Genomic DNA, 14,714 nt, shown 5'->3' with positions numbered 1-14,714 from the left:
TGCTAAGCCCTTTGGGTATCCCTGCCCTGTGCTCAGAGTCTCCCAGGTGCTCTTCTCCTGGGGAGGGTGCAAGAAACTCCTTTGTGAAGCCATCTCCTCAACAATGCTTCCGTCAGAAGAGAGGCAGCTGCTGCAAGCAAAATAGGTTGGGAGAAGAGTTCCTGCTGAGCCCACGGAAAGCTCCTTAAGTCTGATGTTCAGTTACAAGACCTTGTACACTGTTGCAGCAGGGTGGCAAAACGTAATTAACAATTAGGTACATGAAGTTATTGTTGTAAAAGTTAAATACAGTAAATATCTTCAACAACTGCATCACAACACGGGAAACGACAGGTTGAACTTCACACTTCAGCATAAGGCTCAGAGTAGTGGCTACTGTTAAGGATGCTTGACATTTTAACGGTCTTCTGATTATCAAGCTCTGTTTTCAGATACTTATAACATGACTAAACATTAATGATTTGAAGTTAAGTTTAATGTAACTCAACACTGACTTTCAATTGAGCTATTTATGTCACCAGCACGTGGGTTTTTTTTCCTTCTGAAGTACAATGAACAAAATCTATTTTTCATGTTAAAAATATATCCATTGTGATGTATCACTTCTTGCAACTTATTGAATAAGCTCTAACATTAGCTCAAGATTTCTGTTAGACTGCAAATACCAATGCACATTATAAATCTATCTACAATCCATTTGTAACACTGGAAAGGTTAAAAACATTTAAGCAAGGACAAAGGCCAACTACTCGCTCAAAATATCTCGCCCCCTGGACATATTGTTGCTTAATCATTTTTTACATGGGTTTCACTTTTGCTGCTGAAATTACTGGCTATCATTTGACACATAGCGTTGGGCTAGAAATACTATAAATCTGAAATGCTAATGTGCTTTCCACTGCATGTGATTCCTACCAATCAAATACATCATCCACAGTTACTTTTATCTCAAGCCAAGACTAGCAAGGGCAAAACACAGTCTTCTATCAACACACTTTAGAGCTTAGTCCATTAAATTTCATGCTTTTTCAACCTCCAAAGCCAATGACAGGCTGATGGCACCATCCTGGATTTTATTTTGTGATATTATGAGCCCAGCTTCCATACACAAGGGGCATCGCGGGGGCTGCGAACCTTCTCTGAGGCAAGGATGCACATTATTCGCCGGCTGCCTGACAACGGGGGTAATTGCTTTTTATTTTTTAAACATATGGTGAAGGGCAGGCTTAGCCAGTGCAGAAGCTTCCGCAGAGCCTCCGGGGAAGAAGAGAAAACATTTCATGCTCTTTGCCAAGACGTTTTAGATGCAAAGTGGGGCATAGGCAAACCTGAACCAAGCGACTAAAGCCCTCACAAGCCAGCCATGCAAACAAGGAAAACAACCCTTCAGTAACAGATTTTTTTAAACAACCCATAGAAAAGCAAGCAAATGCCTATGGTTACAAATAGTATTGCTTATCATACGTGAACCAGAGATGCTGATGTTTAAAGGATGAAAAAATATAGGCTCTCGTGAGCACAATATCCAGTACTTCAAAACCTGCTAAATTACCAACGCATCTTCTGGATTTTGCAGGAAAGGCACATGCTCAGCTTCATCTCTTGTTCACACACAGCACAAGTGAGCAAATCCAGCACACTTTAAATTATTTTGAGCAGATATGGTGCAACTTGTTGCAGTTCAAAAGAAGCTGCTGCAGCATCCATAGAAGGTCTGTAATCGTTCATTCCACAGCGTACTGGGCACAGAGAGGCCGTGGACACAGTACAAAGCCAACTCAAGCATCTCATAACTCTTGCTGACACTATAATAACTCCCAAGGCCAAAAGACAAACACCATGATTCCTATTCGTGCTGCTCTTAGTCTAAAGAAAGATAGTCTCACTCTGAGGGCAAAGGCATTTTTCAATTTTCTTGCATAATTGGTTTTACATGTAAAAGTTAACATTAAACAACTGACTACAACTTATCAGAAAACACCATCTTTTCTCAGGAGAAAGACAGAGTTATAGCACCCACCATGGCTACAATCCAAAGTAATGTCAAAGTGCTGCTGTATCCAGGGCAGCGGAAAAAGATCCAACAGAATTCAAGACACCGGACAAAGAATTTCCACCGCAGACTGCTGAATCTCCTGCCTACCAATTCCTATACAGAAAGTTTTGCTGTTTGGTGCGTCAGCCCCACGCAAGCCCTCGTCTCCATAACTCTAAAGAACGGAGAGGGCAGCGAGGAATGAGGGCGATGACACACCTGATGAATTAAAGGCTAAGAATTGTAACGCTACTGTTGCTGCCCCATAAACACTGGCCTACCTTGAACCCAGCTGCTGTGCTGCATTAAGTGTATGTGATATTGTGAAGAATGCAGGATTAAAAACTGCTACAGAGACAGTATTGAAAGTTGTCAGGATATCCTCACCCAGGTTCATTTTCTCTCAGCTTCCTTGAGACATTGTTCTTGGACTATATGCAGCTTTCTTAACATTTTCTGAGTTTTGCTAACTCTCTACGCGCCCAGAATACAGTCTTGGGTTCGTTAGAAATCAGTTTAATCATGTAGCAGCTAAGCACTTGGAAAACGAGATAGAAGCGGATCTGCAATGCTACAGTGATAGCTGTTTACAGCAGGGTCACTAGATAAATACAAACATTGTTATAACAGCTGTATTCAATTTTGTAGGTACAGAGGTCATTAATAAGTAAGATTGAATCAGGTTAATAATCCTTGAAAATGAATTAACTGGTTGATTTTTTTATTACTGAGTCTACATATTCCTCATTTGTTCTGGTTGGCAGCACTGCAATCTATTAGTTAAGAGTGGCTTGTTTGCTTTGTTAGCGCTATTGTCCAGATGTCCAAATATATATATCATTATATAAATTATAAGTTTAAAATCAAAGTGTTTCTTAATGGCACAGTATAAATTAATAGAATATAGGGTTTTTATTAGCTAGACTTCAAATAAAATGTTATGTAAATGAGAAAGACATTCAAACATTGAAAATCCACATCAATATGCTGAGTTTATTACAGAACAGCTCACTGGAAATTAACTGGGTACTAATCTTTTAATACTGCAGCTGATCCGTGGTCAACCTGTTACAAGAGTAAATTGCCATTCCCAGCTGTGCCATACTGTAAGAGGATAAACATCAGAGCGGCCCTTAGGAACAACCTATTTCAAGAATATCTGCTCAATCTTTTACAGCTAATCAGAGCAATGTTAACAGAAGAAAAGCCACCAGAAGGGAATGTATGTGAATAGGAATCCAATTTGATACTGCAGTAAGGCACAGATTTTTTTTTAATGTAGTAAGACACTGAAAACTCAGTATTAAAAGGCTGAAGAATTAAGAGAATTGAGAAAATAATTCAGCCCAAGAATTCATTTCAGTAAGTCTCAGGGATCTAACACTCAGAAAATCTGGGCCTAAGTACTTTTCTCTCATTGCAATAAAGCCACAGTGGAGCTTGGGGGGAGTTATGTGCCGAAGTGCTCAGGTTGTTTTGGAGAAGACTTCCTGGACTCCCACATCAGAAGTTGCAATGCCAACGAGAGCATGATCTACATTTGGGAACCCAAATGTCTCCGGCTCTTACTGGCTGCTACATAAGCTAAATTTCCACTGAAACAAGTTGTGCTCAGCACTTTTTCATACGCATCGGCTTTTTATTCCACAAATGCATTTTCTCTTTCAGTTTCTCCAACTTTCATTTTCATTTGCACGTACTCTACCTTTTGCTTCCTTCACAATTTCAAGATGACTACTCTTAAGTCACAGCTGAGCAAGAACCCTCTCTGCACTCACAGAAAGTCTTGTCTAAAAAACATTGTCAGTGTTTGTAAGCTTTTTAAGGCAGAAATAGTTATTTACTGTTTGCACAACACCTAAAGCTATGGGACTTCCAACCTAGCTAAGGCCTTTGGTCAGTATTGCAATATTAATGTTACATAATGATTTTAAATTCTTTTTTTTTTTTTACTTCTGTTGCGTATGCAAGAAAAGTGTGTTCATGTTAATTGACAGATGACTAAATGCCCCTTCTTTTTATCATTCCCATCTTATTCCAAGATGACAATATAGAGTAACTGCAGAATCACATTGTTTATTTAATACACTACAGAACGGCCAATAACTTCCTTCACCTCCCAAAACATTTCCATGGGTAAACAATGACTTCTAGAAAAGCTGTTTTACTATTGTCTTTCCATTACTTACAGAAATACAGACTAGGCAATTTTTAATATCGATAAAACCTAGCATATAGCTGTGACCTGGCTCTGCGGAAGCCGTCCTGATGCTTCTACAGTCTACCCCACAGTTCTAGAGAAATTATCAGAGGAAGGAAAAGCTGTTTCTCCACAATCACCACCACCCAAGGCAGCACCCATTCCATGTTGAGGGGCAGGAGGGGCCGTGTTCCCTGCCTTTTCCCTCCCCATCCCAAATAGTTCAGCTGTGTCCACCCAGTATTACCCAGGCTAGTGGACAGCTGACTCTCTCGAACTACTGCTGTTAAGTGTTAATTGCTGCTTCTCCAGTCTTGCTTACATGGTATTATTACGTACACTGTCGGTTGCTGCTGGAATTACTATCGGTGCAGACTGAAAGGAGAGTGGGGGGAGACAAGACGGCTTCACAGATGTCTACCGAAAATTGGGAACTCATGTTAACCACGGAAAAAATGTGTGTATGTGAGAATTGCTAATAAAACAGACAGCTGAACATAGTGATACTTTCCATGACTTATGCCAGAGCTAGATTTAAAAGCTAGCACTAAAGAACATTTCTTCTTACCAGTCCTATAAGCTCTTTCTTTGCCCATATACTCTGCTCAAGAGTGGCTGGTACGACACAGACCAAAGGGCTTTACACCTCAGGATGGATAGGCATTATATGGGAGGGGAGGGGGTTTGTTGTTGGGTTTTGGTTTGTTTGGGGTTGGTTTTTTTTTTCCTTCACCAGCCCCTTCAACAATTATTCTCTCTCCAAAAAGGGTATATTGATCTTTAGCCTTCTTTCGTCTTCCTGCATGCGGAATATTTGGCCAACCCTCAGAAAAGGAGTTCCGTTTGAGAGCAGCCAAAATTACAAAATAATTATAGCAAGAGCCTTGCAGCCAGCCCTCCATGTAAAAGTAGAGTATCTTGTGTCCTTTTGCTGATAATGTCAGAATCACCGGAACAGCCTCTCCAAAACCACAGAAAGTACTTCCCTTCCATGCCGATGCTTCTCTGTGTGTAGGAGGAAGGATGGCCGTGTGGCTCACACAGACTCGGCTGTCAGCATGTGTGGCTTCTATTCCTGGTGGTCACCAACTTCTCTTGTGACTTTCAGAGAGTTACCTAACTTCTCCATCCACCAAAATGTCCGTCTGCTATACACCATAACAACGTAATTCAATTTTGCCCTTTAATGTAAATACCATTGGAAAACTTAATGGCTTGGGATAGATGGGAAGCAGCGTAAGAGTTCAAAATGTTATTATTTTCACGGCATTATTATTTAGTGGCATTTTAGTTCTCCTCACCAAGCAAAAACATCATCAGATGTGTAGTGCCTTTATCTCTGAATATCATCTACAGTGTCAAGACACAGAGAGATAACTATTTAAATATACCTATTTTCCATCGTCTGAGGGAGGGATGTGGCAAACACAACCAAAGGAAGCACCTCTTGAACTCACTTCCGCTTCACCTTCACAGTTAAGGTAATTTTCAAGAAGAAAGATAGCAACATCGTTCATATGTGTTTCTTGTAAATCCCTCTCCAGGCAACTGCTATCAGCTAAAGAGTCCACATCAAACAATTACTGAAAGTTTTCAATGTCTAGATCATTTAGTTCTAATAGACATATTTCAAGATACCACCAGCACCGAGCAGTGTAATAGGCGTCTGGCTAAGCGACAAGAGTTATATGGCCCAAACGAAGCAGCAGCTATGTTGGTACACATACCTTTACTCCTAATTCCCAGTGATAACATCGACTTTGACAGAAAGCCAACCGCTGGGCAGGACCTTTGTGATGGTGCTCACCTGGAAAGCTGGCTGGAAAGACAACACACAAGGAGGTGGCACACTGGCCCCATTTTAAAATATTTTCTTCAGGTTAGAAACAATTGTTTTTAGAAAAGTTTGAATTCCACAGATTGACAGACGCATCCGGGAGGCTTCCACTGATAGTCTTCAAATCCCATGTATTTAATGTAAAGCTGAAGACAGCTGCTATATGAACCAGGAGTAAATAAATTTCTTCAATGTTGACATTAAAGGAAAAAAATGTTAGTTTAAGTAAATAACCAGGCAACTTTGAATTGTAACTTGCAATTAAATTCAGAGCTCCTGTTCACATCCTAACTCAATACAGCAAACTTCAGGTGGCTCACCTGAACCTACAGACGGAAATAAACTCAGTCTGAAACATAGAGGTTTCAAAAAAAATAATATAAAGTTAGAAAAAGAATTCCTTTTCCTTACATCATGCTTTTTTCTCTTCAGCTCTGGCGCTGCCTAGCTTAAGGGCTGCTATAACAAAGCAAGAAGTGATGTCATCCCAGTGAATTGCAGAGATTTTTTTTTTCCCATCAAAAATACTGTATTGATCACCATTATCTATGACTTGCCATCCAGTTTCAAAAATAGTTCATATTAAATTAAGCTATTGAGCACTGGATTACAGGTTTCTTTTCACATTTTAATTTCTCAGATAGAAGCAAGGTGGAATTGCCACCTAAAACATTCTGCTGCCTTGCATTATTCAGAACTTTCTACCAAAACGATTCCAGATCTGTTGCAGAAATAGTAATTCTGGTTTTGTTCATGGAGCTACCATGCAAAGCTTTTGCTCCAGCAAGCCTACTAGGCACAGAATTATCTGGAAGTCCCATGTGCACTGCTAGCACGAGTATGCTGGGTGTGCAGAAGGTTAATAGGTTTTGTGATCCATACCACCATCACTAAATATTGATGCAATTAGCGTAAATCTCCAAATATTAACAAGCTACTCAGGTCTGCTTCTTTGACATTGTAACACAGTTACAACATCATTTTGTTATTTAGTATTTCCTAAGTAATAGCAGCTGTGCACACAGTTTTATATTTTCCTTTCATACTAAGACAGGAAAGGCAAGTCGAACTGTCGTGTGTTTGACTGAAAATACAGACTATGTAAAAATTAAGGTCTTTCTCACCCAGACAGGTACTAACAGCATTGCTTTCAAGCTAGTCACTCCCTCCAGTGAAAACTGTTTTGTTCAACATTTCACCATTTTCCTGCAGCATCTATGTCAAAAGAGTCAGCTCCGCGCAGAAAAATTATGGAAGCTGTTAATGGGATCAGTCTGTTAATTTCCACTGTCTGAGCTCCCAGAAGCTCCAAGAACAAACATGGAGACTAAAAGAGAAAATTAGCTTTCAGAAATTATTTCAATGCACTAATATCAGCTATTGTTACTAACAAAGGAGAAGAGTTGTTTTCACGACATGATTTGAGATGTTACAGTGGCCTTCCTTTTGTGGAGGTCAACCTGAAAATCAGAACCAGACGCAATTAATCTACTTTTTCCCCCACATGCATTAAATTCCTATTCATTGACACTTGTTTTTCTCAGATCCTCATTCCAGAACATCACGTATTCTATGTAGAGCACGAACACACAAAGCTGCTGCGTGTATCTTTATCCCACCCAATCTGTAGGCTCGTTAGTACTGTCCTGAGGGAAACACTTTGTTCTAACTCTTCATTCTCCATTTTTATCATTTGAGAATCTTCCCAGTAAACATCCTAGACTCCTGCTGTTTACTGATGAATTGAATTATCAAAGGAAACATTTAAAGCGTGATTGAATGGGGGTTGTTCAAGCTCTTCTTCTTTACCTCACCACTACAGCTAGTAAAACCCTACAAATTAGAAACCAGAAGCACAATTATTGTGAACAGAAATGGACAAAAAAGTTCCCTTACTTTACATCCAGCTAAGCAAAACTAAAGTCAAAAAGTTCCCCCTATTACAAAGGTACAGTACAGTCGTGGGCATATAGCCAAGGCGAAAGGGTTTTCGGCCAGACACTTACAAGGACTGTGACTGAATAATTAGATGTAAGGAGCACATTTGAATACTGTCTGAGAACCTTCTGATTTTTTGCTTGAAGTTCTCAGTAACTAAGAATTGCATTAGTTAACACCTGAGGGAATATTAATGCATTTTTCATGCACAAAACCAATCTGCATGCAGAAGCCATCCAGACTCTTCCAAAGTGACTCAACGTGAGTAGAGCTGGTCTGTAAAAGGACTTTTCAGCCCATGGACTCGTCTCCAGAGAGAGCACACCGTGGGCACTCAGGAAAAGGAGTTTTAGTTGGCTTAGGTTAAGTTGCTTCCTAAGGCCAGTGCCTACTGGAGGACAAATAAGGTGCTGAACACATTCCGCTTTAGTGCTTGAAATCTTTTCCAAAGGTCCCCAGTAAGTTTTAAAACACAGCAAATCAAAATTGCCTTTTTCGCTAGAAAGGGAAAACATCTGACATGTTCTTCGGAAATAAGCTATTAGAAATTAACAGGAGATAAGCAGTCTAAAGACAAATATTGAAATGTCTGTATGTACACAGATACAAGAGAAAGGCTGCTTCAGTCTCTCAGCTTTGATAGCTGCTGGCAGATGTTCCTTTTCTATCTCTTAAAATCTCCTTTTTAAAGGAGATTGCCTATAGAACCATATAGAAAATAAGCGTAAGATCTTACTCAAAATGCCCCAAATTTTTACATCTCTTCTTTATGTCTCCATTGCAGGTTTTAAGTTTTTCTACTAGGAGTTTAAGACTTTAAACTATATTATTTATATTTAGGTACCGATACACAACTGCAAACTGAGGCTCAACAACGTGAGCTACGAGTTTAATCTTCAACACTGTAAATTTCCTCACTTTGTCCGTTTAAGACAATTCAATGAAATATTTACTACTGATTTAAACTCTTGAAACCTCTTTGAAGCTGAACTATGCTTACGTCTTAATTCTATAACCAGATGGTGATGCATCAAAACATGCAATCCCTAAAAATGTAAAAAAAACCCAACACTCTGGCAGATCAATAGCTTTAAAAGTGTAACTGAGAAAAAGGAAAATCCGTTTACAAACTGTTTCTCTTATTTTGTACTGGATTGATCACTGTATAAGTACAATATGCACCGGTCCCTGCTGTTAAGTACCAAATACAAGCAGAACACTTCAATCCCATATGAGAACTTGGGACAGCGGGCAGCTGCCTAACGTAGCAGCCTGCAATAGGGGATAAACTGCTTCAAGAATACAGGTTAATAACCCTTATTCCCGTGCCAGCTATTCATGCTGTAAGTCTTCCTGCACTCTCTAAGCAGGTTCTTGAACCTCGGCCTAGAGAAAACAGCGATAACCGTGAGGAAGCTGCTCACGCTCGCTCCAGCTCGCTCCAGCCCTAGTCTCCTGCTGAGGCTCTGGGACAGCACTCCTGTGGATACTTTGGAGTGTGGAGGAATGCTTTTCACGTGACATCCTCTCCCTAAGGAAGCACTTGAATGGGTTTCATCAAGCAGCTGAAAGCCATCAAGACACTAAAAATTTCAAAACTGAAACTCAATTACTTAGAGAGGACAATATACTGAGAGGTAACTTTCTCCCTTCTGCAAAGCAACTTCCAGACAGAACCTTTGGGGTAAAGCCCTCATTTGTGTGAGCCCATGAGCACCACTGAAAGGCTTTTGCTGAGTTTTGGTCACCTTTTAAGCAAGGCTCATACTCAACAGTTGCATTATAAATCCCTTGAGTGTTTATATTTCAAGTATTAATAAGACATACTTGAAAGTTAAACAAAAAGCCTGTAATTACAAGTTTCAAATAGTTCCACAAAGCAACAACTTCTGGGGATAGATTTGCCTAGAGCATTGGCTTCTTACCACGCAGCTTTCAGGGCGAACTCCAGCTCTAGTATCTTTATATGGAGCAAACCACATGAAAGTCAACTTCTAGCATGTGGGAAACTTCCAGGACTTTGGGGATTTTCAATGCTGTTTGACTTATTTCTTATAGCACAATGGGAAATTAAGGGAGATGAACATACAGAATTACTAAAAAATAATTTATAGCGGTTTTTTTTTTTAATATTAACACTTAACTAGCAACAATGAAATATCAAATTATTCACTGAAACTTTCTCATGAGAAGTTACTGTGATCGAACGTAAGATTTCAGCCTGGAATTCCTATTTGAGCCTTTAAATTCGCCTACATACTTCATTTAGGCTCTAGCCTGTTTAGCTCAGGCACCCCAGGTGCTTGGACTCCAGCAAAAAATGGAAATAGAACCAAGATTCTCTTGCTGAAATATGCTATCCTGCTGACTGCTAAAGGACAAACAAAAATCTCTTGTCTTTGTCTATGGTTATTTCAGTCCTAAGTGACCTACAGCAGTAACGGACTGTCTGTGATAGGTGTTGCAACAGACTTGATTTATTCTATTTTTAAATAGTGTCTCAAGCAACAGGAATCCCTTGGGGAGATTTCTGCACCATCAGGAAAATTTTTCTGACCTCCAGCCTCAGATTTCACTTGCTCACTTCGATCCCGTCTTCCCCTCACTCACCTTCCCCACCTCCACCTCTTGTCCACTTCCCATCTTGGCAGTACAACCCTTTGTCCGCTCAGAGCTTAATGACTACAGACCGCCGCATCGGCTGTCGCAAAGCCGGACGCTTCGCGACTCAAAGATTCTCTCCGAATCATCTACAATTAGCACCCTCCTGAAGCTTTTTTTTTTAATCCTTTCCTTGAGGTCTTCTCGATTTCCTCGCTTCCCACTGTCAGCGGGAATATGGTTCCGACCGCAGGACAAGAGGCACAGTCTTCCCAGAGCCGCCCAGCTCCAGCAGGGCAGCCGGCATGACGCAGCGCGGCCTGCGTGACGCAGCGCGGCCTGCGTGACGCAGCGGCTCGCGGCAGAGCAGCTCCAGGCGGCTGAGGAGAGAGGGCTGGCGGGGCGGGGCGCCCTCTGCCGGCAGCTGCCGCCCCCGGGCGCGCGTGCCCGACCCCGCGCGGGAGAAGAGGAGCCGGCCGCAAAACCGAGCGGGACAAGGCGAGGGGCGGCTGCTGGCGGCCCCGCCTCGGCACGGGGGGCTCCCCTCCGGCGCGGAGAGCCCCGCGTGACCACCGAGCATTGTTACGTGTCATTCACAGGCCGCGACGAGACCTCCCCACCCACGCGTATTCTCCACGGGCAGAGTGCGTGCAGTATGTCCAGAAGTTCAAGTAACCGAAGTATTGTAAATAATTAGGCTCTGTAGTTTTGTGCTCCTCTTTGCCTTTCAAAGCAAGATTTACCACTGCAGCTCCGTGGGGTCTCACTGTTCCCCGAGAGAGACAGAGACGTACACGCTCGTAACTTGCAGTGTCAGAGATCGCTACAGAAGGGTGAGAAACGCTGCTGCCAATTAAAAAGAAACGAGGAGAAATGGCTAAAAACAATAATCAAGCAGGAAGCCAAATTTCTTTTCAGAGATGAAAGACTATCTTTAAGATTAATATTAATTATCCCAGCAGGCAACTTTGGCAATCAACTTTTTTTAGAATACGACTGCTTTCCTGCTCCCATCAGGTTTCTTTTCACATTGTAGTATTACCTTAAGCACCGAACTAACAGAAAATCTCTGCAGATAAAGTCAGCGTTACTTTAACAAGCGCTGTTGTAGGCCGAGGTCTTAAATTTTAATCAGAATGTTATTTGTATCATAGCACAACCCCAGGCTACAAACTGAATCTTCACAGCACGATAGCAGTCCCAGAAAGCTTAACACCTACCAGACAAGAAAGTACAAGGACCAGAGGTGCTGAGAAAGGACGTACATAAGATCAGTAGCAGAACCGAGATGAAAATCTCCATCTGCCAGACTCTCCTATCTACAGGATCACACTGTTTCCTATCAAAATGTCATCCTGCGTGAGTGCCATTAGATTACCGCCCAGCAAAATGCCTCACAGCAAGGTACGGACATTAAGTACGAGTCTGCAGGAACAAGTGAGAATACTGAATGAATCTTCTCCTTTATCGCTTTTTTCTCTAGGATAGAGAAAGCACAGAAGACTGGAGAAGCAAATTAAAACCAGATACTCCTTAAGGGACAAGTGAGCAATATTTGATGTCTAAGCCAAAATAACTTCAAGGGGATGGCAGCGTCGTGACCGATTCAGAAGTGCTCCTACTCCAGCTCCAATTCCCTGTGGAGAAATGCAACATCGCACTAGCATCTTTTTCTCTGCTGCACAGAAACCAATCTTCCGCCAAACTCTGGCTGACTGGTAAAAGCAAAATTAAACATTTATGCATCAGATGGATCGGATGTGTGCACTGTCACTCATCATTCATTAGTACAGACACTTTAATGAGGATGGGTTACAATCAGAGGGCCCGTTATTGCTGCCATCCCAGAGGCAGAAGGCTTTGCGTGAGCAAGTCAAGGAGTTTTGGGGAACCCAGGAGTTTTCCACCCACATAGCACAACCTTTTCCTAACCCATAGAGAGTAACATCATCTTGTTCATAACAGAAGTAGCTAACTGTGGTGATGGATGAGTCAGAATTTTATATCCTTCCTCATCACTGTCAAACTTGCAATTACATCTCATTCTTTCTTCCCTAGTGAAACTTTTGCAAAATCTGTCCAGCTAGTGAGAAATAAGAAGTACAAGCTTGGGAAAGGAATTCTAAGATGTAGCTCTTCCCTATATACTGCAGGCAACCTTTGAGCTGACAGTAGAAACCTTCACAGCTGAGATCCATCCAAAACGTGAATTGCTAGCTTTCGTATTTATGGGACAAAGGTGACGCTTTTTATATGCATCTATTTTCAGAAGGATGGCTTCAGAGATACTGCCAGGATTGAGACCGTAATCTGTACCAAGATTACTAAGAAATCCTGTTTGCAAACCAAGTCCTATTAAGTCATCCCTGCACTAACCCAGCCTCTGAACTTCTCTTTTAGTCAATTATTGCCAGGCCCAAACTATTTGAAAGGTTTGCTTAGCATTTTTACACTGGAAGAAGCATGACAGAGACAGCACACACTGCAGTAACTTGATGAAGCTATTTGGCCTGCAATTATCAGAGGAGGTCATAAAAGATGAGCTAAGAGTGCTGACTTCAAAATCCATGAAGCTATATGCTGTGTTAACCTAGTAGGTGCCCAGCTAGAGCCATGCAAACATACACAAATCCGCAGTAAAAGAAGTATCAATGCAATGAATGGAACAGCTGGAAGAGGCTGTATCTACACAGCAAGCCAGTTAAAGTTAAGGAATTTAAGTAGGGAAAGCAAAATTGCCACGTTACCAGCCTGCATCACACGGTACTGAAGCATGGGGAAGGCTGCAGGAACATGCCATCACAGAGGCCCTTTGCTAGCGGTAACAGCAATTCAATAGTTCGCATAGCAAAGTGTTATTTAACCCTGCTCAAGCATATATCTACTCTCCCAAAATAACTGAAGATAGATACTGAAAAGAACAAAGTAATAATCCCAGGACTGAACATGGAAATCAAGGTGTTAAGCACAAATGTATACAAAATTTTAGGTGTTCAGAGAAAGCTGGGCCTGTGCAAACTGGCCAGGTGCCATTGGTGGTACATGCAAAACACTTCTTCCACGGAGTACCATGAACATACACAAACAAGCTACTGAACTTCCAAATCTCCCAAGGGACCTGACAGGGCTCACTCTGATCTGGAATTTGGCCTCCAGGACACAGTCTGTTCCAGGGGGAGGTGAAACTCATGACGATCACTAACATGCCCAATATCCTCCAATATACTGATGAAGGTGTATCTGGTTTCACAGCAGGAAAGGCACAAACCTAATTCCTACAACAAAATAGATTTAGAATATTAGATTGCGTTGGGAGTGGAGGAGAAGGAGCCGGGAGGTGTGTCGAACACATAGTTAGGTTGTAGGGTAAACAGAAGGGCATTTGTTAAGGAGTCCAAAGGCGGAAATGATCGGGGCAGTGCTGGAGCTAGCTGGACTATGTCCAGACTGGCTTAGCTTGGAAGTGCATAGCAGCTGTGTCCACAAAACAAATCAGTGGCTGCACCACGATGGAGTAGGGAAATCTGTAACATTTAGTCAGCAACCATGAGAAATGTTCTACCTGCGCTCAGGTAGATGGTATTTTAACGTTGTAAAATGCAAACATGGCACTCTCGGTGCAGACCTTGATACCAGCATAATTAGGAAATATTGAAATACAGAATAGCATTTTCAGTCCTCAAAAAGAATCAGGTAAGTTTCATACCAACCATTTTTTAGTAATATGCTAATAAGAATGGTTAAAGAACCTTTATCCTCCATGCTAGCGTATCTTACTGAGAAACTAAAGGATGTTGACACACAAAAATCATTTGATGAAAGCAAAAAGAAAATAACATTATAAAGACTCTATCTTCTATTTCAAATGGTTTTCATGAAAAGTAAAAATAGCCATGTGAATTGATACACGGTATAGATTCTTTCAATACCTTACCCAAAGCAGAGATGACAATTCTTGCTTTCTGTAATTCACACCTGCGTGCATTGCTCCCACACATTGTGTTTGGTCACACTGCCACAATCACCACTAAAAATATGGCTCAGATGGGTTTATCCTGCTTTTCTTTTGCTGTAAATGTAACTCCAAGGAATGAACTCAAATG

At 41.4% G+C, this 14,714-nt stretch overlaps 1 long non-coding RNA gene across 1 annotated transcript; it reads left to right on the top strand.

The window, feature by feature from the left end:
- Positions 1–11,114: 11,114 nt before the first annotated feature.
- Positions 11,115–12,320, top strand: LOC142413185 (uncharacterized). Its single transcript, XR_012776691.1, has 3 exons — positions 11,115–11,264; positions 11,766–11,970; positions 12,095–12,320. It is a non-coding gene; the product is annotated as an uncharacterized LOC142413185 (long non-coding RNA).
- The last annotated feature ends 2,394 nt before the right edge of the window (positions 12,321–14,714 follow it).

This window comes from Mycteria americana, chromosome 7 (genome assembly GCF_035582795.1).
Source record: "Mycteria americana isolate JAX WOST 10 ecotype Jacksonville Zoo and Gardens chromosome 7, USCA_MyAme_1.0, whole genome shotgun sequence".
NCBI lineage: Eukaryota > Metazoa > Chordata > Aves > Ciconiiformes > Ciconiidae > Mycteria > Mycteria americana.
This window is presented reverse-complemented; position numbering and strand designations above follow the sequence as displayed.